The sequence below is a fragment of the Pinus tabuliformis genome, chromosome 5_1 (assembly GCF_031772625.1).
Source record: "Pinus tabuliformis cultivar Carrire ecotype Pingquan chromosome 5_1, CPIR1, whole genome shotgun sequence".
Taxonomy (NCBI): Eukaryota; Viridiplantae; Streptophyta; class Pinopsida; order Pinales; family Pinaceae; genus Pinus; species Pinus tabuliformis.
In genome coordinates, this window is record NC_142305.1 from 179,564,969 (window position 1) to 179,592,251 (window position 27,283).

Sequence of the window (27,283 nt, forward strand, 5' to 3'; positions counted from 1 at the left end):
CACTTTGTCAAATAGTCAGTACACACAATGATGTAAGTCCTTTGCCTCGAAGAGGGGTTGATTGGGCCCACAAAGTCCATGCCCCACTTCTCAAATGGCTCAAGAGTCACTTGAGGTTGGAGAGGCATCTCATCCCTTTGGGTCGGTTTCCCCATTCTTTGGCATTGGTCACACTGACTGACATATCTTCTGACATCTTGATGAAGTGTGGGCCAATAGTAGCCTGCCTGCAGGATCTTGAAGGCAGTTCTCTTTGCTGCAAAATGACCTCCACAAGGCCCATCATGACAAGTGAGGAGGATATCAAAGACTTCCTCCTCCCTTACACAACGCCTTAAGATCTGATCGGGGCCAAGCTTGAATAGATTGCCCCCGATCCAAGTGAATGAGGCACTTTTTCTGATGATTCTGCTCTTCTCTTTGGAAGATAGGTGTGGAGGGAACTGTGCTGAAACAAGATAGTTTGCTATATCAGCAAACCATGGAGAGAGTACTGAAATAGCAAACAGATGTTCATCAGGCATCTGATCGTCCACTGTTCCATCCTCATCTGCAGACAAATCCAATCTAGATAAAAAGTCAGCAACAACATTTTCTCTACCTGGTTTATCAACAATGGTTAGATCAAACTGCTGCAATAAAAGTAACCATCTAATAATACGAGCATTCACATCTGGTTTATTCATCAAATATCTAATAGCAGCATGGTCAGTATGTACAAAGGTCTGGTAACCAGTAATATAATTTCGGAACTTGTTCAATGCATGGACCACAGCCAAGAATTCTTTCTCGGTTACAGTGTAATTCAGCTTAGCTTTGGACAAGTTTTTGCTAACAAAGTAAATGGCATATGGAAGTTTCTGCTCAACTTGTCCTAAAGCTGCACCTATGGCTTTGTTCGAGGCATCAGTGTGGATGTGGAAAGGTAGGGCCCAGTTTGGACCTCTCAGGATTGGGGCTGACACCAACTTGTCCTTCAATTCATTTAAAGCCCTCTGACAATCGTCAGTCCATTTAAACTCCACATCTTTTGCCAACAGACCAAACAATGGCGAGGCTAGCTTGCTAAAATCTTTAATGAATCTCCGGTAGTATCCTGCTAATCCCAAGAAACTCCGGACATCCCTTACCTTTTGAGGAGGTGGAACCCTCTTGATGAGAGCAATTTTGTTAGGATCCACCTGTAATCCTTGGGACGAAATGGTATGGCCTAGCACGGTCCCCTCAGTCATTAGGAATTCACATTTTTCAGGACTAAGGGGCAAGTTCATCTCGGTGCATTTGGTTAGGACTTTCCCCAGGTTGGACAATGCTTCCTGGAAGTTGGCCCCATAAGGAGTAAAGTCATCCATGTATATTTCCATTGCATCATGGACCAGCTCCGAGAAGATGCTCAAGACAGCTCTCTGAAAGGTAGCAAGAGCATTGCATAGCCCAAAGGGAAGGACTCGATAGGCAAAGGTACCCCAAGGACAAGTGAAGGTGGTCTTATCTTGGTCTTCCGAGCTGATTTGGATTTGATTGTACCCGCTAAACCCATCCAGGAAAGAGAAGAACTTCTTTCCTGCCAGTCCATCCAACACTTGATCTATGAAAGGTAGAGGGAAATGGTCCTTCTTGGTAGCTTTGTTCAGTTCTCGGTAGTCCACACAAATTCTCCATTTCCCATTTTTCTTGGGAACCAACACTAGAGGGGACACCCATTCACTATCTGAGATGGGGTAGATGAATCCGGCATCCAACAGTTTCTGCAATTCTTCCTTGACAATGTCTTTAAGGGCTGGATTCATTCTCCTCTGAGGTTGCCTAACCAGTTTACAATCCTCTTTGATGTATATATGATGGGTACAGACCGAAGGATGGACTCCTTTCATTTCCTTATAGCTCCAAGCAAAAGCATCTAGGTGGTTGGCCAACAGACTACACAGCTCCTTTTCCTGGGAAGGAGATAGGGAGGAGCTGATCTTCAATGCTTTCTCAGGGCCGAACTCCACATTCTTGATTCTGGGAGTAACAGGGTTGGTTGTACAAAGATCCACTAAGGTGCTAGCTTGGGCATCCTCCACCAATTCCTCTAAGGGTAGTGCACTAGAAGGTGGATTCTGGATCAAGGTCTCGATCAAGTCATCCTCGGTTGGGGGGTCTTTTCTAGTGGTATCTAAGGTGCACAGAGGTGCTGAGTACACCTCGTCTTCTTCTCCTTCTTCCAACCAGAGTGGTAAATCATGCTCTAAAGAAGGTTGGGCAGGAGGGTATAGGACTAGCTGCTTGGACATGGGACCATTTTTGATGGTCATGTTTCATGCCCGACAACTTATGTAAGCATTTGCAGTAGCTAACCAAGGCCTTCCCAAAATGAGAGGATATCTAGTAAGCTTGGCCTTTGGTTGCAGAACCAGGAAGTCTGCAGGGTATTCCCAAGAATTAATGGAGACCATGACATCCTCCACAATCCCTTCAGGAGTCACGGTGGAGCGATCTGCTAATTGCAGTACTGTCGAGGTCTTCCTCAAGGAACCCTGAAGATTGAGTTTAAGCATGGTATCCCTGGTCATCACATTGATGGCCGCCCCCAGATCAATCAAGGTGTGGGGGATAATGGTGCCATTGATGTGAACATCCACTACAGGACTTCCAGGATCTAGGTACTTTGGGCAGATGACTTGTCCTAGCATAAGGTCAGACAGTTGTCCTATGACATTGATAGTTGAGGCATCTTTCTTCCGTCTGCTTGGGTGTTTGAAACACTTCTCCTTAACCAGCTTGTTATATATTGGCACATCCTTGATGGCTTGGAGAAGTGGGATTTTTACACACAACTGCTTGAGCTCACCCAAAAGTTCATCTTCTTCTGGGTTAGGTTGTGTGGTGGCTGTTAGTCTCTCAAGAAAGGGTGGAATAGCCTTTGGTTCACTTTCCTGTTTATCTTCCTCATCCTCTGGGGGAGGAGGTTGGCGATCTGGTAGAGTCTTTCCAGATCGAAGGTTGATCTCCTGGATCTCCACAGCATAGGTAGGGCATGAGGTTTCCCCAGTGTATACCTGCTGGGCCTGTCTATTGTTGGGGTTCAGGTTCGGTTGAGCAGGCATTTGAGGTTGCCTTGGAGGAGCAGGAGGTAATGGTTGAGGTTGAACTGGTGGTGGAGGCAAAATGGCAGGAGGAGTGTTGTATTGGGGCCTCCACCCCGACTGAGGTGCATTCCATTGAGGTTGTGGCTGGGTATGTGAGTGATATGGATGAGAAGTAGGTTGAGTGGGGTACTGAGGTGGATAAGACCATGGAGGAGGCATGGACCATGAAGGATGAGCAGGGGGACCCCAGGAAGGCATAGGAGTTGATTGGTTGGGGTTGTAATAAGCTTGAGATGCCCCTTGCATCCCCTGCTGATAAGGTCTAGATCCTTGTGGCCTCCTTTGGTTGAGGTAATAGAGAGGCTCTGTGGGAGCTTCGGTCCCTTGGTACATGGCTTTAAACCTAGGTAAGGTTGGACACTGATTTGTGGGATGGTCCTCCTCACAAACGAAACACACTTCAACCGAATGCAATGGACATTCGTTCTTAGGGTGCCTCCTTGTGCACCTAGGACAGAAGACAGCCAAGGCTCTCTCAGCCTCTTCTTTCTTTTGCTGAATCCTGAATGTATCAAGCTGCATGGCAATGGTTTGTCTCACCTCACTCTTAAGATCTTCTAATTGGTTTGCAAGCTCATGTTTGGAGAAAGGGACACTAGTTGAGAGGTGGTTTCCTCTACCTCGTTTCCGAGCTACCCTGGAGTGGTTTCTAAACACTGTCTTGATGTCCTCATAAGGCAGTTGGTAAATGTCCCCCCACAGCTAACATGTGAAGGGTATCTAAGAGGTCTTCCAGGACTCCTCGGAGTAGGACCAACTTGAGGGATTCAGGGTCAAGTGTGCACCTAGCCCGCTTATAGCTTAGTTGGAACCTCTCCTCATAATCCTCTAAGGACTCATCATTTCCCATGGACATCTGAAAGATTTCCCCCTTTGTTTCCTTGGACCTACAGTAATCCTGGTACTTGGTGTTGAAAGCTTGCTGCATCTGAGCCCAAGTAGTGATACTATTCCCAGGCAAACCCATGAACCAGCGTAGTGCTGCATCCTTGAGAGTGGAAGGGAAAAGTTTCAACTTTTGCTCATCTTCAGTATAGTCATAGGTTCTACAAAGGACAGCAAACTCAAACAGGAAGGTATCTGGATCTTCAGCGGTCAACCCATGGAAGTGAGGTAAGGCGGAGGGGCTAATGTTTTTCATTTTCATCTCTCCATTGGTCTCTCGGATGGGGAAGGCACCTTCTATTCTCTCATCTTCTCTTCTATTATCAGCCATAGCTTCAAATGGAGTAGTCTCTAACTCTTCTTCTACTATAGGATCTTTGGATATCTCAGGATGTTCACCTATAGGTTCTTCTGGGTCACTGTCACCAAAGAGGAGAGAAGGGTGACTCAGTGATGTGGTGGGGGTGTTTGGTAGGAATTTGCCTGATCTATCTCGGTTCCTAAGAGGCATGAAATGGAAAAGACTTTCTTTTTGTCTTTGATTGCTTTTGCTTTGCTTTTCTTTTGGTACCTGCAAAACTGAGACAGATTGATCTACAACTATCTATGAAAGATGCAAAATTAACTGAAAGCATGAAAGGACTAATCTACTTGCTCAAATGAAATTGCAGAAAGGAAATGCTAGTCTACGCTTGCAGAAAGGAAATGCTAATCTATGAAAGCAGGAAATGCTAATCTATGAAAGCAGGAAAAGTCTATGCTACTTTTGCAGAGTGGAAATGAAGTGAACTACTTAGCAGAAGGTAAGAGTAAGAAAGTAGAAGAAAAGCAACAATTGCTAATACTCTGACGCTTCCCCAGCAATGGCGCCAAAAAGATGGTGGGCTCCAGTATTGTAGCAATAATGCTACAACTCCTGGAGCTCCCTGTCTCTTAATTTTATCAACCCGGTAGTTCGTACAAACTTGGAAGCGACGGTGTTGTATGCACAAGTACTAGCTCTTGTCGCAGCTGTCACTTGGTCAGCTGGCACAAGTCTGCTAGGGCTCAAGCCAACTTCTATAGGCTCACAGAAGAAGCTTTATCAATGATGGACGAAAGCTAACTCAAAGGAGACTAGTCTAATTGCAGAAGGAAACTGAAAACCAATAAAGCATGGAAACCCTTGGAAACCCTAATTTGACTAGCTAGGCCCTAACTATGCAAAACTGTGAATGGAACAACTACCAATAATGCCATTGCTTGCAGTGAACTGAAATACATGCATCTAAGCTACTTGCATTTGGAAAATCATGTTTTTGTACTTTTTCATTAAGTGGTTGGACTTATTGTGATTATGCTTTTAATTAGGGTTTGGTTGTGCAGGAGCGGTTGGAATGGAAGGAAAGCATGGGCAAGGTCAGGATGGCTAAGGGAGGTCCCAGAGGGTCTCCAGCATCAGTCCACAGAAGCCTACCACGTTCGGATGCTCAGCAACCGAGTTTGCAGGTTTCTACAGGAAGTCTGCAGGGGATCCTACAGGAAACTCAGGGGTTTCTACAGGAAGGCTGTGCAATTCTACAGGATGATTGGCCGTGGAAGTTTTGGAAGATGGTGAAGGGTCGGAGTGGTGTGGAAGGATAGGTGAGATGGAGATGGAGCTGGTGATGGCTCAGGAGCAGAGGAATCAGATGGAGGAAGAGTGTATGCAGTGGGTTGCTGATTGGAAGGATGGGATCAATGAAAGTTGAAGGAGATGGAGCTATGTGGGAAATGAGAGAGTTGGAGGGTAAATGCGTAAGACAAAGGTTAAATAGGACTTGAGGATAGAACAAGAAGAAGAAGAAGGAAGCGGATTGAGAAGGAGTAGCGTAAATGAAACAAATGACTTATGCATCAAAACGAGAAATTCATTAACCTATGATAATTGTGCCATGAAACCTATGAACAGAAATGGAAAACAAGAAATGAAACCTATGCAGGGAAGTGAAGTGTAGAAGTATGGTTCAATGTCAAAAATGCATGGATGGATATTCAATGAAAACGTTTATGTTGCAGCTTGCATGGAAATGAGAAGAACTGCTTTTCTTTTTGGTGGTTGGTCATGGACTGCACCCCAATCCCTAACAGAGAGATGGTAGTGAACCTTTACAACCTTTTTGCTGGAGCTCCAAGAGATTATATCTATCCTCCTATCAAACTTAAGCAACTGAAAGCAAATCACCATAAACTAGTCCTATCTATGCTCATGAAAACGACTAAATTACCAAACTGTGAATTCGAATTGCATGTGAAAATAAACAAACTCAAAGTGCTGGAACGAAATGCAAACACATTACAACACTGAGGAGATCTATTGCTCTCAGGTTGGGCCCTAACCTGAGAGCTATAGCTCCTTGAGAAAACTCAGAACTAGATCAAAATCTGCCTTCTTTATTCATAATCTGATGTCATGCCAAATTGGCTTACAAAAAGGAACAAAAACTGAGCTCTAGCTCGTACTTTCCAATTACAAGAGTAATGCCAAGGTTCAAAAAGCTTCTCTCCAAGGCTATGGCCTCAGTATTTATGCAAAAACGATCATCCAACAGGTGTCCTTGATTTTAGGAGCTCGGCTGTCCAACTAAAGTTTAACTGCTGATCCTGTAGGACAGTCATAACTACTGTTCCTGTAGAACAGTTATAACTGTTGTTCCTGTAGAACAGCTGGCTGCTTCTAAGCTCGGAGGGGAGATGGATTGGAGCTCGGAGTTCTTGGTGGGAATCACGAGGAAGGTCCCCAAGACCGTGGACATCCTCTCCTAAAAACCAGCAGTGCCACCTCATTGTCTCCTTGTCTCCTTTTTCGTTGTCTTTTTATCCCTTTTAATGCCAAAATCCTGAAAGCATCATGCATTAGTCACGTAGATAAAATGTCTACCCTTCTTCCTACAAACAACACGAATAAACTAAGAAATGTATGCATAAGCAGTAAAAAGTGAATGGTTTGAGCAAAGCAAGTAGGCCAAATGAGCCCAAATTATACCAAAAATTGGGGCTCATCAGCAACCTACACCATCTTGACACCGGGGCTTGGAGACGTAGTCCCTCTTAGACGAATTCCATTATCAACGACTTATGTTTTCATGTGTTGATGGTTGTCATGTTCCTCTTATTTACAACATGTAGATGTATTCATTTATGTTCTTTTAAAAATGCAATTTAACACATCACGAAAGTAAAAGGTCTTGAAAGGGTCCTTTATCACACCAGGACCTGGATCATCGTGTTTCGTGACAAGTCCAAGCACACAGAGATTTGATATCATTACATTTGAGACATGGTGCAAAGAGGCTCTGTTAGTCTCCATCATATATTGACAGATGAGCAAACTTGTTGGCGCGAAAGAGTCATCAGGGGAGAAGACCCTGGGTTCAAGCGCGGAGAGCCAACAATGGACTGTTGTAGTCTAGGACAACACTGACATTTTCACCTTACCCAAGGGGTAAGGAGTCTCACCTGAGGCGTGCCATGACCAGAACTAAGAAGGGTTCGTCATGGAATCAAGGATGCACCAACCGATAATAGATAAACAACATCACATACATAATCAAGATAACAACATACCATCCATTACTAAGAAACTACTATGCATGAATCTTACAGGACATTTAAAATTTTAAGTGGGTCACCACATCATAAACAACCATACGCATCATGCTAAGCAACCAGTCTGGACTTTACTTCATATTAATTCAACAGTAACTATTACATAACACATCGACATTCGCTGTAGATGATTACAAGGAATACCTGTTTACAGACTCACAGGCTTGTTCTCTAACTCAAGGATCCTGCTCAGCTCTGTCTCTGCATTCCAGCTCTATCCTACCACAACAGACTGTCCCATCTGCAATGCTAAAATCCATAGCTTAATTAACCAACCTCTCTTCCTTACGGGCCTTCTCCTTTTATATTTTCCTTGCTGCCTAGACTACCAGTTCCTGCTCGATTATTCTTTCCCTCGGCTGCCCCTCCTCCTTCCTGTCTACTCGGTTGCCTTTGTCTTCTGCTGACACCTTGCCGCAACCCTTCTACAACTGCATTTTCCATCTTTACTGTCCAGGTGTCCTCCCCCAATCTAACTGTTGCTGCAAGCCAAAAGAATTAAAACCTTTGAAAAATCAAAACGAAGGCCCCAACAAGCCCCGACCACAATTCTTTGACTCGTCCCCAAGTCAATTCATTTCGATCTCAGCCAGCCCTGCTGGTATCTCCATGGGTGCTCCAGTTGGTGGCTGCACTGTTGGTTGTGCTGGTTTTGCTAACTGTTGGGCTGGTGCTTCCTTTGTTTCAGCCAACACTTGCAGGATGGCATCTGCTCTCTCATGGGGTATACCAAATGATTTTTCAGCGCCAAGCTTCCTGGCCAATCGTGGACTCTATTCATTAGGGCGTAGCCATCCACGAGGGCATCAACTAGTGCTTGTCTTTTTGCTTCTACTTCGGTGATTTTGCCTTCGACTATTGCGTATATCTCGACTGGGTCTGGCAGTGCTGATCTTACCGTCTCCAGTTTCTTTTTCATATCAGCATTAGTGGCTACTAGATTCGAGCATGCCGCTTGGATATGGTCGCAACAACTTACCAGTGTGTAGGCTGTGATATCCACTGGGGCTTCCATGTTTGCATCAGTGATCGTTGGCCATAACAATCAGAATCTTTGTGTGACTTGGTCAATCTGGGCTTGTAAATATGTGTTTGCCTATCTCAGGTGATCTCGTTCTTCCATCACCTCCTGCAGTTGCTTTGTCTGCTGCTCATGCTCTTTGGCGAGATCATCATGGATCTTTTCGGCCCTGTGTGCTGCTTGTTGTATGAATGAAAATAGTTGCACCGATGACCAATGTTGTAGTGTGTCGGCTTGCATTGTGCTAGGCTCTAGAAAATGCTACTACATGGGTTGGGCACTTGCTATGGATTTTTTAGAGTGGGAGGCGGGTGAGTGAACGGGATGTGACTGTGGAGTGAACTGAGGAGTAGGGGGAACAATGCTAGGGTTCGGGACCACTGGGAGATTTATAGGAAAAAGTGGTTGCTACAGTTCATGATGCCACTTTCCATTCGATCTTGAGGGCCTCCCCCCAAGATTTGAATGGAAAATGGCATCAACCCATGGTATTCATCCACCCATGTTATTCATCTACCCATGGAATTTACCCATGGTATTGTAAGTAGCATCCACCCATGGTATTCATTCACCCATGGAATTGACCTGTGGTATTGTGACATCCACCCGTGGTATTCATTCACCCCACTTTAGTAGGCACCTGCTTCACATTCATCAGTTTCAGCATAGCAACATTCAGCTTGGTTTATTTGGAGACGTGCCCTCCCACCCCAGGCTATGTAGGCACCTACCACTTCATCAACAACCAACATCATGGTTATGGGTCAACCACACAAAATCCTTCTCATCGAAGTCCATTTGCTAGGCCGCACACTGTTAGTATCATAGTTGGTCACAAGAATTATAGGGTATCTCTATCCTCGAATCTTTGTTTGTCATGGTTATGGGTCATCCATAAACCCACACTTCATCGAAGTCCATTTTCTAGGCCGCACATTGTCAGTATCACAGTTGGTCACAAGCATTACATGGTATCTCTATCCTCAGATCTCCGTTCATCATGGTTATGGGTCATCCACAAACCCACACTTCATCGAAGTCCATTTGCTAGGCCACACACTATTAGTATCACAGTTGGTCACAAGCATTATAGGGTATCTCTATCCTCGGATCTTCATTCATCATGGTTATGGGTTAACCACATAAAACCATTCTCTTTAGTGACTCTTCATATTTAACAAAGGCTTCGCAGGAGGGAACTTCACGCAATGGGGACCATTGCTTCTTAAGGAGGGAGGAATGATCTGAATGGAAAATGGCAGCAACCCATGGTATTCATCCACCCATGTTATTCATCCACCCATGAAATTTACCCATGGTATTGTACGTAGCATCCACCCATGGTATTGTAAGTGACATCCACCCATGGTATTCATTCACCCATGGCATTTTCCCATGGTATTGTGACATCCACCCATGGTATTCATTCACCCATGGAATTGACCCGTGGTAGTGTAACATCCACCCATGGTATTCATTCAACCATGGAATTGACCTGTGGTATTGTGACATCCACCTGTGGTATTCATTCACCCATGGAGTTGACCCATGGTATTGTAACTGAAAAATACTATAAGTAACAAGTTGCATTTTGTAAAAGGACAGATTGTCTGCCACAATGTAGCCTATATAGTGTTTCTCTGTTTTAATAAAAAAAATTCTTTGTGGCTGTTTATTGGGAATTCTCATCTTTTTCTTTTGGCATTTCAATTTTTCAGATCTTGGGTGCCTCCCCCCCAAGATCCATTTCAATCTTTTAGATCTTGACGGCCTCACCCCAAGATCCAGATCAGTTCATCCCTTTTCCCCTGCTGAGTGGTTGTGCTTGGGCTTTTCCCTTGTGGTGGGTCCGACCTAAAAAGTAGTGATGATTGTTGGGTACTATTGGCAGAGGTGGTGCCCCTATCCCGCTCTGCTGACTCAACTTCCATTTCCACAGTTGTTGGTCATCGGCTGGACAGGAGGGTTTCTGACAGGGTCGCAGAAGTGGAGGCTATGTGTGGGGAAGATTCCCGTGACTGATGTAAGGCGGTGGAGGTGGTGGGAGGAATTTCTTCGACTATTGGGGATGCAGAAACTAAGTGTTCGACCTCATTAATAAGGTTGACAATTGGAGGTGGTGGAGCAGTTCTCAGATTTTTAACAGCCAGACTGCAAATGACTCTTTTCTTCTTCGGCTTGGGGACTGTTGGCTGGGATGGAGTGTGAGCAACTCTAGTGGGGAGTTTCATAGCCAACGGAGTTGTGATGATGGGAGAAAACATAGTGGAACCTTGAAATTGCAAGGGTGGGTTACTCTCACCTGATTGGCCTTCGAAACTTGCAATTGTTTGCCTCAGCGCGAACATTTTCTCCTCCATCTGTAGTACCATCGGGTGGAGCACATCTTCGGCTGGTCTCTTTCTGCTGCTTTCCACTACCTCTCCCTCTTGCTCCTGTGGCTTTAAGGTGCTGAACAGATATTTTCACTTCCCATCAGTAATCTCACAGGCCACCCCCGACCATGATCCCACCTCAGTATGTAGTGTCACTTCGTCTAGAATAAATTTTTGTGGCCTCATCTTGAATGTTTCTGGATGGATGCACTGTGGTCTAAGGTAGGTGTGCCCATGTGAGGCTTCGAACCAGACTTCTCCAGAAAACTCATCTAGCAGAGTTTTGGGTATCCTCTATGTTGATCTTACTGTAGTCAGTATCATTTCATACCAGTCTCTGAAAGATGTTTCATTTACCTCCTTCATGCTTGGATCCCCCGATGCTCTCCATGGTTCATACCAGAGTGCTATCGGTTGTCCTTCGACAATGGGAATCATTTCCCTCTCTCTCGGCAACCTCCATTTCCACATGGCCAAAGACATTAGAATGTACCCAAACAGAAAATTGGTACTCTACCTATACACATCTTCGCATGCTTCAAAAATTTTGTTAAGAACAAAAGCAGACCAGTTGAGTACCTCCCCTTTGCAACAATGTTCCGCAACCGAAATTGCATCCAGTGTGCATTCGTTTCTCGAGAAGTGTCTCATGGTTTTTCCTGCTATGATGTAGCAGGAAATATGATGTTGAATTTGTTTATCATATCAAGCTTTGCTCCTCTTCCACCCCGTTCAGTTCCATATCTTGCATAGTAGTTATCTTCGCTCTGCTTCTTGGCTCTTTTAGCACCTTCCTGGAATGTTGTGGTGACTGCATTCCCTCCAGATGAAAACCCTGTTAGATGATGAATATCATCTACATGAATGGGGTATTCTTTGTCAAGCCACAGTGATCCCCCATGCATTCTGCTGGCCAATAGTTTAGTACATTGCATGGTGGTGAACTGAGTGCCGAAAACATGTAGGCTTCTCAAATGGAGTAATGTCGACCTCTGTAATCCTCTGAATTCCTCCTTGACTCTGGAGGTCTTGGTTCCGTCGTCCTTCTAGATGTCTTCTGTGTAGACCTCTCTCTTCAGAGTTGGGAACTAGAAGCAATCCGTAAGGTCGTTGTCGATTAGAATCGCCTTATCGTATTTCCCATACAGATTGTCAACCAACTCAATTCGTTCATCTAACTGATCTTGTGGAACTGAGACAATTCCCTTCGTCATCTCCCTGCATCTCTGGTAAACAATTGTCACCTAAGGTTTCACACTTCTATGTTTCTGCAGCTGTTCTTCAGAGCGGGCCTGGATTTCTTCTGCTATCTACAATTGGAACTCTGTAGTTTCCTTCATTATCTTGCAAGTTAAGTAGTCGGGCTTGACATGACATTTCTTGATTGGACCTCAACAACTAATTACTCCGACAACTTTCCCCATGTGTTCTAGCCCTGATTTTCCATCGTCGGCTGACCTAGACCTGACAATCGTGATGTGGACTGGGAAAGGACAGAGTGGGCTGCATGGCGTATTAATTTTGCCATGATGGGGTTATTTATTAACTAAACTTGTTCTTAACGGGAAAATATTTTACAGCTCCTACTTGACAGTTGCATTATTGGTTACTTATTATGGAAATGACTACTGGTACGGTGGAAAGGACAGGTACAATGTGTGACCATAAAGACTGAAAAAGCGTCTGCCTACGTGTAACTTGTTGACTGTGATTGCATGTGCGACTACTAATTCTACTCCCCTCCTGACCACAAATGGGTTGTGGTGTGATGTAACTGTTTCCGCAACCTTATTGACATTTTGCTTATCTTTGAAATGGATAAAAAACATGACTCTAACTAGCTTCTTAACATGACTGACTAACTCTTATTACCTCCTACCTACTTGCGGGCTCATTTCCGAGACCCTCTTCATCTTGAATTTGTGTTTGATGATTTGTGGAAGGGCTTGAGGCGTGCACCATTTACCCATCCTTGCAGCATGATTCTGTCCAGTTGCGCTAATCTTACTGCTCCAGAATCTATGATTTCCACAACAATGAATGAGCCCAGCCAGTGCATCTACAATTTTCCTGGGAATTTCTGGAACTTGCTATCGTATAGTAATACATGATCCCCAACTTCGAATGTCTTCTTCTTGATATGCCTATCGTGCCAAGCTTTCTTCCTTCTCTTCTCCACGAACTAGTGAAACTCAGCCAAGAACCAGGATTCATCAAGTTCCATTAGTTGACTTAGTCTTTCTCTCAATGTCGTATTGTCTGTCATTCTCGTTGCTTCAGATATGAACATGCTTGGTATTATGAACTCTGCTGGCACCACTGCTTCCTTTCCGTATACTAGCTAAAACAATGTTTGTTTATGAAGTCTCTTCATTGTTGTTCTGTACGCCCATAGATTTGTTGGTATTATCTCATTCCAGTGATCCCTGTTGACTGATATAATATTTGTTAGACCTTTCTCCAAGAATTTGTTGAATGCTTCAACAGTTCCGTTGGCCTGTGGATGATATGGACTACTTTTATTATGTTGAATCATGAAATTCTTCAGAAGAGCCTCAATAGTTTCATTTATAAAATGTGTTCCTTGGTCACTTGTGAGACTCTTCAGGCATCCAAATCTCAAGATTATGTTCTCGAAAATAAACCTTGCGGCTGTGTCTGTTGTACAGTCTCTGACGGGTGTTGCTTCTGCCCATCTAGTGAGGTATTCGATAGTGGTTATTATGTATCTTTCACGTGAATGCCTTGCTGGTGGTGTAATGGGTCCAATGAAATCTATTGCCCATTTCTCGAATATTTGCACTATGTGAACGAGATTTAAAGGCAGTTCATCCCATCGGGAAGGTTTCCCAACTCTTTGACAGACATCATAGCTCTTAGCATATTCCTTAGAATATTTGTGAAGAGTTGGCCACCATAGTCTCGCCTACAGTATCTTCCTTGCGGTGGATTTTCCTCCCATATGGCCTCCTGTGACTCCTGCATGACATTCCCATAGTACATATTCTCTTTCATGTTGAAGTATGCAGTGTCTCAGTACTTGATCTAAGCCCATTTTGTAGAGGTGTCCTGCGATCAGTTGATAGTTTGTTGCCCTTACTATTAAGTGTCATTTCTGTGTTGCTATATATCCTTCTGGGCAATGACCTATTGTCAATAATGTGGCAATCTCTTCTAGGTGATCCGGGACTGCCTCTATTCTGAATAAATCGACATTGAGCAACCGATCATCCAATGCTCCTTTGTTCTCTCCTGTCTCCAGTCGTGACAAGTGGTCTAGCCCCACATTCAATCTGCCTGGTTTTATGACCACCTCGAAAGTAAATTCCTGGAACAACAATAACCATCGACATATTCTTCCTTCTAGTACTAGTTTGTTTACTAAGTATTTCAATGCGGAATGGTCTGTGAAGAATTTGAATGGTGCCCCCAATAAGTAATGCCTGAACTTTTGGAGAGAATAAACCATGGCCAAGGCCTCCCTCTCAATTGTCGTATAATTCCTTTCTACAGTTGACAACTTTCTGTTGGTGTAATACACCGGGTGATCCATATTTCTCTCCCCTGGTTGCGCTAAGACTGCTCCTAGTGCTATCCCTGACGCATCAATGTGCACATGAAACATTTTGTTCCAATATGGATAGACAAGGATTGGGGCGCTTACCAGTTTTTCTTTCAATATATTCAGTGTTGTTTGACAGTCCTCAGTCCAAACGAACTCTTCCGTCCTCTTCAGTAATTTTTCCATTGGGGCTGTGATTGACGCATAATTCCTGATGAAGCGTGGTAATACCTTGTATGGCCTAGAGTGGACCTCAGTTGCTTCACGTTGTGCGGCGGCTCCATGTTGACAATTTCCGCAACCTTCGCTGGGTCTATGCATACTCCATCTTTGCAGACGATATGGCCTAACAGTGTTTCAGACAGGACCGCAAAAAATTAACTTCTTGTGGTTTAAGGAAATTTGAAGTTGTAGGCACCTTTCAAACATAACCCTTAGTAAGCTTGTGTGTTTCTTCAACAGGCTATATACTGTCCAATCATCCATGTACACCTCTAGAAACCTGTGAATGTAATCTCGGAATGCAGCAATGACAATCCTTGAGAAGACCGCTGGTGCATTCTTCAATCTGAATGGCATTACGTTGTATGCATATGACCCCCATTCGGTAGTGAATGTTGTTTTCCTTTTATCCTCCTCGGCTATTCGAACCTGATGGTAGCCCGAGAATCCATCTGTAAACGAATATGCTTCATTACCCGCTACATTGTCCAGGACTTCATCACTGAAAGGTGTCGGGAATGGGTCATGCACACATGCATTGTTGAGACTTCTGTAATCAACACAGACCTTGATCTTGGTCACATCCTTCTTGTTTTGTATGACTATTGGACTTATCCACTCTGCTTCATCTAATGGAAATATAATTTCGACTTCTAGCATTTTTTCGATTTCCTTCTTAACCTTCTCCTTCACCCTTGGATTCAGTCTATATGGTCTATTGTTTACCAGACAAGCATCTGGTCTTAGAACAATCTTCATCTCCCCTATGTCTCCTTTTATCCCCTTTAGCTCTACTATTGATGCTGGAAACAAGTCCTGATACTCCTGTAATAGGTCAAAAATTTCTTTTGTAGTCTGTTCATCCCAATAATCTCCCATAGATGCCATTTTGGGTTTATCCTCCGTCCCCACATTTTGTTTTCTCAGCTTCATCGGTAGAAGGTGAGCACCTTCCCTTGAGGGACTCTCCCAGATGTCTCTCTCCCCTTCTGTTTCCTCGAAGGTTAGGTGTCTCAATCCGTCTAACCCATCCTCATATGGCTCTGCATCAAGCTTGTCGTGGGTCGCATATTCTAGAGAATCCATGTTGTATAGACAATGTAGGAAACTTTCGTCAGGACAACCTTCAACTAAATGTCCTAGGGCAAACATAACCCTTTTTATCGCATGAAGTGTCTCAATCATGCATGCATCGTCACCCCTAAATTAAAATCTGCTAACAAACTGTGCCTCTAAAACATCCCAATCTGTCGTTTACCTATGGAGTTCCTCTTGCACGTACCACACTCAGGGAACAGTTCCTAGGGTATGTATGAATATGTGTACCCACAGTCCCTTTGGGATCCCCTGTCTTCTCCAACCTTGTATGCAGGCCTCGACATGCCTCTCGGGACTTGAATTCCCTCTGTATTTCATATTATCTTGTGGTCGGTCTTCCTCCTGGCCAAACCTTTCCCTCATGGCTTGCTTTATGGCTTCCCAATCTCGCAGTGTGTTGCGGTGTGTTCTCCACCATCTTGTTGGTGTTTCCAGGAGAGCGATATCAAGAAAAGGAATCTTTTGATCTTCCCTCATTTCTCTATCTACCTTGTTCAAGAATACGTCCACTAGTTCAATGTCATGGAATTTGGGATAGTTGCTTACCTCTGTTCCTATCCAATTAACCTGACCTATCATTGCACATCATCTAGTGTTTAGTTCATATCCACCTTGTTTCCATGCATCCCATGCAACTTTTGAACCAGTCTCCAAGCTCTGAATACTCCTCCAGCTGACGGATCCTCCTACAGTAGGATTTATGTAATCTTCCCTTTTCCTGTTGTTAGTGTGTATAGCTGGTCTAGCATTCCTGGCTCATCCCTGTCATCTACAGGCTCTGTGAACCTGGGTCCTTGATAAGGGTCCAAGGGTTGGATCACCCTCATTCCTTCTGCTTTGAAAATCATCAATTCTTTCTTTAGGTCGATGACAACATAGTTTTCATAGGCCCAATCGATCCCAAGGAGCGTTGGGTATGGGTCCTTATCTCCCATTATATCGATCACTTCGAACTTGGTGTGCATCTTCACCCCTGCCACATCTACTTCTACGTTTTCTAGCCTTCCAATGGGAAGTATACAATATTGATTCGCCATCCTTAGTTGAATCGACAAGTATTTCAGTTGCGCTTCCCCATTGCCTCCCATGTTTTCCTAGGCAGGATGTTTACATCCGATCCTAGGTCTAGCATCGTGTCCCTGATTTGGAATCCCGCAAACTGACCGTTAATTTGAAATTCCTTTCTGCTTCTCTTCTTGTTTTGGTGGAATCTTATGGTATTCTTTCTGGTAGGTTGGCAAATGATCGTTCTGCTTCCCCTTCCTCCACTGATAGTGCAACCTTTAAACTTTTCCGCAATTTTTTAACATGTGTTCAACTTTGATGATTTGGAGGAATAATTTAAACCATTCTTCAATCGTCTAGTTACTATCTAGCACGTGGCCATTTTACCTCTGGTCTTCCTTCATCTCGGTCATCCCCTCGAATAGCTTAGCTGCTTTGTGATAATACTACTTTTGTCTCTCAAGCTGATATGACTTCTTCGGAGATGCTGCTTTAATAATCAAGGGGGGGTCTGTCATGTAATGATCCTCCCCCATTTTCTTTCCTCCTCTTGTAACTATATTGATATTGGTTGCGGGAAGACCGTCGTCGGTATGAGGTTCGATGTTAACCAGGTTAGCCCCCCTCTGTCTGGTCCTTTCTTCCCACTTTGCAATGAGTTCCAGGCAATCCTCTGTGGCATGAGTGTTAATTCTGCATTGTGAGCACCATGGTCTCCTAGGGAGTGGGCATTCCCTAGCAACATGTCCTTCTTGGTCACAATTATAACACCTTACGGGGCCTCTTCCTCCCATTCTTCCTCCTCTCCCATTTCCTCCTTGTCCTCCCCAGTTTGACTCATTAATCCTGAACGTCGACCTATCTAGCCATTCTGCTAGAGCATCCAGTGCTCAACACTGGTCAGTGTGATGTGTTGTAGATGCACATAACTCATAGTAGTTGTTATTAGGGACATTGGAGTACTTTTGCAGTATTGGGAACATCCATGGTAGATGTTCATACATTCTACAGATATCGAAATATTCCTGGTTGTTCCGTCCGGGAAGAACTCCTTTCGATCTTATTGCCACAACTCCTGTGGTTGGTGGGGTCCCTGATGATCCTATGACACCCCCCCAAATGGTTAATTCCCCGCAACCTTGGGCATTCTGTCACGACATGTCCTTACACCATGCAATGTGTGCACCATACATTAGGCCTAGCTAGCCGCACTAGTTGAAGATCCTTCAGTTTCTCCGTTAAAGTTGCGATCTAGTTCTGAAGACCCATAATTGATGGATCTTGCAAACTCGTCCCTCCTCGATATTCGTGAGGATATCCAGCCATGGCCTCTATGCATGATGCTTGCTCCAAAGCATCTTGGAGGGTCTCGATTTTCTGTTGCGTCAGTGGCGTTCTTGTGAGGGGCAGGAGTGCCTTGATGAACCAGTCTTGCTGGTGATTTGGGTCTAGAGTGTAACTCAACTTAGCAATGGCATCCTTAAACCTTTGCATGAGTTCCCAAGCAGTTTCACCCTCCTTCTGCTTGATTTCCCACAACTCTGATAGCCCTTGTTGGTCTGTCTGAGGTACTTTGAATTCCTGTATGAATCCTCTCTTGATATCATCTATCGTGGGATTCTGGTTTTGTTCTGCCCATTTTATAAACCAACGCAGAGCTCTCTCCCTCAGCATGGTCTAGAACTCAACTATCTTGACGTTGTCTGGAGTCTATCGTGCTCTCCAAATAGCTTCACAAAGATACCAGTGTTGTTCCACGTCTTCGTTTCCCCTCCCCGCAAACTCTGGATATCTGGTAAAAGATCCCACCATGCTTACTTGGGTATGAGCTAATAACACGAACCCCTTGTTCCTTGGCTATTGGGATCCTTGCAATCCCAAGTTACTAATACCACTAGTTCCTTTGTTACTTCCAGTATTAAAACTGGCCTTATATTTCTCGCGCACGCTGTGTACCTGTATTGCCTTGGCTAATTTAATAACAAATTTCTCTGGATTATAGTAAGGTACCAGGGGAAGGTTGGGAGGAATACTACCTGTACCTTGGGGGTATTGCTGCTGACTCCTAGTGGATGCTTCTCCTTCGAAAAATAATCTTCTCATGATGCTGCCCATGTCCTCTTCTCTCTCCTCTTCGTACCTACTCGACATTTGTTCCTGCACTATCCCTCCCGCAACCTGTAAGGAAGGATCCTCTTCATCATCCTAGCTCCTATCCCATCTGTTGCCAATTTTGCTCTATTCTGCATCCTCTTTCCCTCCCCCTTCCTCTTGGGGTTTTCCTAGCACTGCTCCTACTTGGTGGGGTCCCATATTTCTCTTCTTCAGAGTCTGAATCACTCTCGCTTGCCACTTGTCAGCTAACAACACTCTCCTCTGTGCTCTCACGTCTCTAGATTTTTTCAAACCTTCTACATCCATTCCTTCAGCAGCATCTCTATTCCCCAACCGGTAGCATTCTCCCCTTAGATCCCTCCCCTAGTATTGGGGTTTTACACTATCATTTCCACGGTAGGTGAGGGCAGTAGTCCTTCTTCTACCATAAAAATTTTAATCCACAATGACACTTCCCTCATCAACCTTCCTCTTAATTCGGATCCAAACACCGCTTCTACCTTTGAGAAGGATTAATAACTTTCGGCGACAAACTCGACTATATATCCTTCCACCGTAGTCTTTACCCAAAAATCGACTACTCTAGTCAGATCATTGTCTAGCTACTGGAGCGATATGAGATATGAGGAGGTCCAGTTGTGGCCAGCTAACGTCGACCCCCCAGACTAATTCTTTCCTTTTAGTCTTCTTAACCAGTTATACAAGTATTCTGGGAATTTACACCAGAAGATCTCATATTGGTCATTGTCACCCTCGGCATTTAAAATCCCTTTGCTCACCTTACAGATCGGATGATTCCTGTGGATATCCTGCTCTACTATGAACTAATCTATTTTGTGATTCCACCAATCCCTGATCTCTTTCTTGAATATCCTCAACACGATGTTTTGAACCAGTCCTTGTAACTTCTGGTCCCAACAATGAAAGCATTTGTTGGCGTGAAAGAGTCATCAGGGGAGAAGACCCTGGGTTCAAGTGCGGAGAGCCAACAATGGACCATTGTAGTATAGGACTGTTACGCAGTAATTTGTCACTGTCTCCCTGTCAGTCTCCCTAATGTCTCATGGAACCAAATGCACCATGCTCATGCTCTCTAAACTGGCCAAATGACCCACTTTTCCAAAGTTTATTGCATCAGCGCGTCTGTTATTAAAATAACCGCGCTGACAGGCGGCTTATAGTGTTACTGGTGCGCTGCCAGCGCGGAAGCACATGGGTTTCCCGCGCTGGTCGAATTTTGTGCGCCAGCGCATCCTATGAAAGTATCGAGCCGCGCTGACATGGTCTTCCCTATTATTGTGATGCGCTGTCAGCGCGTCAGTTCAGTGTTGCACCCGCGCTGATCCAGTTTGGGCGAATTTGTTCCAACAGCCAGCCTTCCAGATGGTTCCAGGCCTGGTTGTTAGCCTTGTGAGTATCGCCCTCCCTTCTATGGCATGTCTGTTCGTCATTTGGAACCACCTTCCTTGAAGATAAGCTTGTCCTCCCACCATTCATGGAGACTCCTTCTCTACTTAAACCTCCACCATTACCATGAGCAGCTAGTTTGGATAGTGTGGAATTCATAGTGCTTGGATTGCTGCTGTTAGTAGGTAGTTGGTGTGACAAGTGTGGTTTTGTTAGAGGAAGCTCAAGGAAGGTTGTGAGTATTGCTTGTGTGAGAGAGAGATTTTGTGTTGGGAGAATCTACCTCCAAGGGTGAATGCTTAAGAGACTTGCTGGCTGGACCCTCAAGAGAAGGACTTAGCGTCAGAACATTGGTTGTACCTTTCTCTGTTATTGATTTAATAATAGATGACTACTGTTATGGTTCCATTCTCATTTATCGTTGCAATGGTTAATGTGAATTACATCCTTTCTGACTGATGTATAATTGCATTTATTATATTTCACGCTTGTGTTTGTCTGTCCCTTCGTGTGTGCAGGTATCTATTCGCGGAGATCGTGGAAGATCGTGACCGACCAGAGCGAAGGAGCGAGAGCGACATCTCTTCACCAAACAATAGCGTTGGAATCCAAGTAGGTGTTCTTTACCTCTCCTTTAATTGCAATTAGGAACTTGCACAGTAGCATTGATCGATTGTTGCTAGACCCATTATGGGCTAGTAGGGATCGCCTCTATCCGTAGAGGGGATTCACCTCTCCAACAATTTGTTGACTCCACTGGGGAGCTGGCCTTTGTCCTTGTTTGTTCATTCTTGCCTTGAGTTTTGTTTTGGTCTCTTTTGAGGTTTTGGAGATTCATTAACAGCCTTTTGCGTTTCCTGGGTTGATCTGGGAAATGCCCCTGTTTGATTGAAAGATTGGCTGTTTTGATTTGGGAGTTTTAATTTTCCTGTCACTATTTTTGAGCTCCATCGCGGATTTAATTTTAACAGTCGCGCTGTCATCGCGCTCACCCTTTTGCAACATCCTGTTCATCGCGTAATTACGCCTAACAGTCGCGACGATCCTGGAAATCGGATCAGCGCGGAAAAGACGTGTACAGTCGCGACGTCAGCGCAACTTGCTAGCTTTCTACCCGCGCTGGCCTTGGGTTTCTAGCTTAATTCCCGCGACGACTATGTTTTTCTAGGATCAGCGCGGGTGCTTTGTGTAAAATTTGCGCTGACATCTCGGGTGGTTTGTGTAAAAATTGCGCTGACATTGTGATCACATTGTGATCAGCTCGGGTGGTCTGTGTAAAAATTGCGTTGATTCCTGAAAAGTTGTTTTTATAACTTTATCTCCTGGATTCATCAATATTTCTTATCCCCTATTGTTTCTTGTCTCCCACTAGCTTGTTTTGATTACTTTTGGTTAGGGGCACTCTCTCTTTGATTTCATTCGAGTCTTGTGTTCTTTAGACCATGTGACCTATCCCTTTAGAAGTTTCATCGAGAAACCATTTGCTTGGGTTACTTGTCTATTCAAGGTTCATCCACAACCCTCTTACTGATTTGCTTGAGGCTTTTTCACTACTTGTTGCTGGTTGATTTTTAGTGTCGATTATTGAACCAATTTTTTATGTTGATTCGATTTCTTCACTACCAAGCATAGATCACAATTGTTTGGATCGATCAGTTCACACTTGCTTGTTTGTCTCTCAAAATTCATTTTAAGTGCATTGTGCCATTGGAAAAAGAAATCGAACTAATATCTTTTGCATTCAATAGTTAATGGGAAAAAGATCATTTCATTGATTTGTGTTCTCAAAAGAAAAGTCTCATTTCTTTGCCATTAGCTGCATTAGATTGTTTGATTGTTTGAGTTCATTTTGTTTGATTGAAAATTCTTAACCCTCTCATAGTTAGAATTCATCGAACGAAATGGTATTCTTTGGCATGTAGTTTGCATCTAGGTAATTGTGAGAGATCACATGATAAGGCCTGAAACCGAAACTTAATTCAAGATCAACCATAAAATAAACTGAATAAACCTAAAAATGCATTGGAACTTAACGCAAACATCTAGAGGTCTAGGCTAGAGACGTGTTTCGGCGTCTTTAAAAAATCACTATTGTTTCACATTACGGTTTGGTGATTCCTCCTTCTGTGACTCGATAGTGGTCTAACACGGATTGTGCTCCCACGTACCGTCGCGTATATAGGGAGACCCCACTAGGCTTTTATCCTTGATCCATAGGAAGCCGAGTCTGCCGCCCTGCGAGCCGTAACGCTCGAACACAGCATTCGGGAAGATTGACTGCAGTACGGAAAGTCCTTGGTTCTCATACGATTGCCAAGGTGTATAAGCAGTTTTACGGATTGCTTGGTAAACCCTTTGCCTAGAGTCTCTAGAGCAGTCACTTTTGATCCTTTTCGGACTCCCTAAATGAAAAGGTGTCAGTGAGCTTCTTGTCACTTCGTGCTCATTAAACATTCGAAGGAGACTAGAGTCATCTTTTCGTCCTTTTCTCGACTCTTGAAACATGAAAAGGTCAAGTTCAGTTCCTGTGTCTTAAAAATTTATTCGGCCACGATAACATCACCTGGTTAAATCTTGTGTTAGCTTGAATAGGTTTCCTTTTTTTCGCCATGGCAACTTTTCCAGGGTTCACCAACCCAAGTTCCCCTCCTGACGGGAATCCTGGTCATTTCCCTCCTCTCAGGAATGTTGGTGCTCCTTATATGGCAACGTTATCCCTTCCAGGGTTAACTGTCGGGTTGCCTGTATGGTTGTTTTCAACCTCTCTAGTCCCTGTCATGTCGGCTGTTAGTCCATCAGTCCCTCCACCTGAACAACATCATGTTGATCCGAAGGTGGACCTCTCCCCTTCGATGCCTACTTCTACGTCCTCATCTTCTACTTCGCCTGGTGAAGGCCTCGTTTCGAGTAACCAGGTGGCTAAGAAGAAGAAGAAGAAGACCAAGAAGAAGAAGTCTCCTAAAGGAGAGGCTACAAGTATAACCCTTGCTCCTCCGAGTACACCAGAAGTCGGGCCACCTTCTGCTCCCCCGCAGAAGGTTAAGTTTCCTTGTCGATTATGCAAGGAGGACCATCTTCTTCGCGATTGTCCTGGAATTCCCAGGGTACTAGAATTATGGTCTCGTGATCCGGCCCACCCCTCATCGTCCTCTGAAGCTCACGGCGATGCTACCTTATCAGTTGGGAATGGTAAGGGAAAAGGGAAGATTCGAATCCCCTGTAGACTTTGTGAAGGTAATCATCCCCTTCACCTTTGTCCACTAATGCATAAAGCCTCTGTTGTCTTGCAAAGTCTTACAGCTCCTTCACCCCAACTCCCCGTTGGATATCAACGTCTTTCTGCAGCTGCAGATCATCCGCCTCCCGACAATGAGATTGGTTCACATTCTTCTCTTATCCAAGCCCCTCTTCCCGAACCCGGCTGTGTCCAGCATGTTCCAGACCAACCATTGGTCGGAAAGAGTGACGACTCGAGTTCGCAGCTCGCTCACTCTGTTTCGGAAGAGAATCATGCTCACGTTCTTCTCGTCTCTTCAGATTCTCCGGAGTCCCGAAATGACTCTCCTAACCCAGCTGCTCCCGAAGGTCCTCCTTCGTTCCCTTTAGCGCCTGGGGGCAATCATTCGATTCCCCCACCAAGTAGTCTGGTCGCTTCCTTTGATTGGAATCGCCTGATCGTCGGTCGCCTCCCATCCCATGTGCCCTTCCAGGTTACAGTACTTGCCTGTGATAAGGCAGTACCTGGCACTCTTTTGGATGAAGGTGCGTCGGTCAGTCTTATGTCGTACACTACTTGGCAAGCTTTAGGTTCTCCGCAGCTCAGGCCAGTCACACAGAATCTGTTGGCCTTCGACGGAGGAGCCTGTCCATCTCTAGGAGTTCTCCCGAAGTTCCCCATTACTTTGGGAGGAAAAACCGTCTATATAGACGTCTTGGTTACCCAAGGTGTTTTAGACTTTAGTCTTCTTCTTGGTCGCGACTATGTTTACGCCATGGGGGCACTTATTTCTTCACTTTTCCGTGTGGTTTGCTTTCCACACGATGGAAGAATCATGACTATCGATCAATTGTCGTTCGCTAGTCCCCCGATGCCTCCTGCGCAGTTGTCGCCCCCTCCTAGTTTTTATCCACCAGTTGTATCTGCCCCACCGCAGATCAACTACGTGGCCACCTACCCTGTGCCTATATCCAGTGATGACACCGTTGTGCATAGTGTCCTGGGGGCATTAGGTCCTGATTTCCAAGATGTGGTCCTTCCATCAGGAATCACGCTCTTGGAAGCACCGACTTCCTATTCATTATGAAGCAGTCTGGTCCGAGCATAGTTCCTGATCTTGTGTCAAGCTCGCTAAAAAATGAAACAGGGAGTCTCGAGGATAGTTTTGCTAATGTATCAACCTCGTTAAAATAATGAACCGACTTGTGTCCGAGGATAGTTCTTTTACCTGTGTCAACCTCGTTAAAACAATGAAACATGAGCTCGTGCAATTCGAGCGCAATAACCGTTATGTCAACCTTCAACCCATTTTCAATGGACTGAAGCTTGGGGGGCATGTACCTCGAATTGAGACACGATGCTGGGGGGCATGCCCGTTTCCTTTTCCATCAAGCATAGTTTGCATGTATATACGTGCCTTTAAGCTTGCATCAAAAATAAAATCCATTTTCAAAGCATAGTTTGCATACATGATTATCATGTGTGTTTTTCAAGCTTTCGTAAAAATAAAATATATGCGTGTGCGTAAATACATTCCACAATGGGTCGTTTGTTATGCAAGTAGATACATCAGATCACACGTGTGTCGAACAGTCGCATAGCATATAAAACACATCATCACATGAAGAAAAGATCCATCTAGGAATAAGCATATGTATACGTAAACAAATTCTTTTCCAAGCATAGTTTGCATGTGTGCCTGCATATGTGTTTTTAAGCTTGCATAAAAATTAAAATACATGGGTCGTGTGTTGTGCAACTGATACATTAGATCACATCTGTATTAGACATTTGCATAAACATATTAAAAAAAACATCATCACATGTGAAACGATCCATCCAAAAACAGTATATATATATATATATATATATATATATATATATATATCATGTGGCGCGCTGAGGCGCTCAAAAATAAGTGTATATGTCCAAAAAACAAAGCCGGTGTCCTCGGTATATCCGAGACATATGTCTCTCAAAACATCAGTGGAAAAACCTAGATAACTACTGATCTGGGTTATGCTCTCTATAGCATACTGCTGCCCGTGCCACTCGCCTCAAAAGGCGGTGCATCCTGGGTGCCACCCCCACTGTGTGGATCTGATGCTCTATAGGGACCTCCTCGACCCCCTGGTAATCTGGCACCCCCTCCAGCAAACCCTCAAGGTTGCGAGCTACAGTCTCCGACGTATCAACTCCTGGAGGAACTAGGGCCAGGGGTCCAGCTCCTTGCCCCTCTCTCTGTGCCGTTGGGGCTAGGCCAATGGGTCTCACGGGTCCCACATCTGCACACCGTGACATTTGTTAAGACATGTACGTGAAAAACCAAAAACATCCAAAAATATTGAAAAGAGATCAAGTGTCATACCTCCATCGTCCCAATGCTCTCCCGCGGGCAGTGGCATGTTAGGATCATTGCGAAAGTCCATGCCAGCATATGGCCAGTCCTCCACGATGACAACCTGCCGATCCAGCCACTCTCGGAAATACACTCCCCAAGATACTGGGCGGCCTCCACCTCCGCGTGGCATGACGCGGGCCCATCGACTGGCCCTCGTCTCCCGAGGACCTCTAAGTGGATCCACAGCCATGGTCTGTAGCTGTAGGGCCGGCACCCGCTCCAGCATGAGCAGAAGTAGAAGCGACCCATATGCAAATTGCTTCGACTCTCCGCATCGGCAGTTGTTCAGTTGCCTCTTCATGCTAGTCGTCACAACTGTTGCCCAGTTGAAAATGGTGGGCTGTAAGCACTCCAGAGCCAGTAGTAGTTGGGTCTTTGAGGCCTCATGATTGGCCAAAGAGCCCGTTGCCCGTGTCACTAGGAAGAGTATGGTACGAAGAGGCATGTCCTCCACTGTCGGAATACCAACTTTCCCGCTCCGTGTTTTCGCAGCCCGTGGGCACACTCGAGCCATGAGCTGATCAAGAGTCTCACCGCTGGGTCGTTGCCCCTCCAGGATGGGCATTTGGCCCCGGCGCGATAATCCAGTCAAGAAATAAATGTCCGTGGAATCAAACTCAATGTCCTGGCCACGGATCGTGAATTTTCCATCCACTGGGTTCCAAGCTCTGATTAAGAACTCCAGCAAGTCAGGTTGCGCCCTCAGGCGCGGAGTAAGGAAGAATTTCAAGAATCTGCATGCCCGCATTGCATTTCGGCATTCGGCAAGTGCATAGGCGGCTATATCCTCATCATCGTGAGCTCTCTCTTGCCAAACAAAAGACATTTTGCCCTGCAAGACCATGAAAAAATATTAGGATGCCAACCGTTGAGATTTGTACGTTCAATTCTTAAAAAATAAATCTTTACGGCGCCAGCGCGACTGTTTCTAAAACAGTCGCGCTGAAAATGGCGCACCGTTGTTTTTTCACTGGGTCAGCGCGGAAGCACACGTGTTTTCCGCGCTGACCCATGTGGTGGTACGTGTAAATATAAATCGATCAGCGCGGACCCGAGCGGGAAACCCGCGCTGACCGAGAGCGCACCAACGCTCAAAAAATTTGCCCAAAGGGCCACTTCCCACCGTGGAATTGCTCCCAAAAAGACTTAAATTAAAGCGCAGGAGGAGGAGAACCTACCTGGATCAAGCTGCCGGATGAATGGTGTCTGTACGGGCT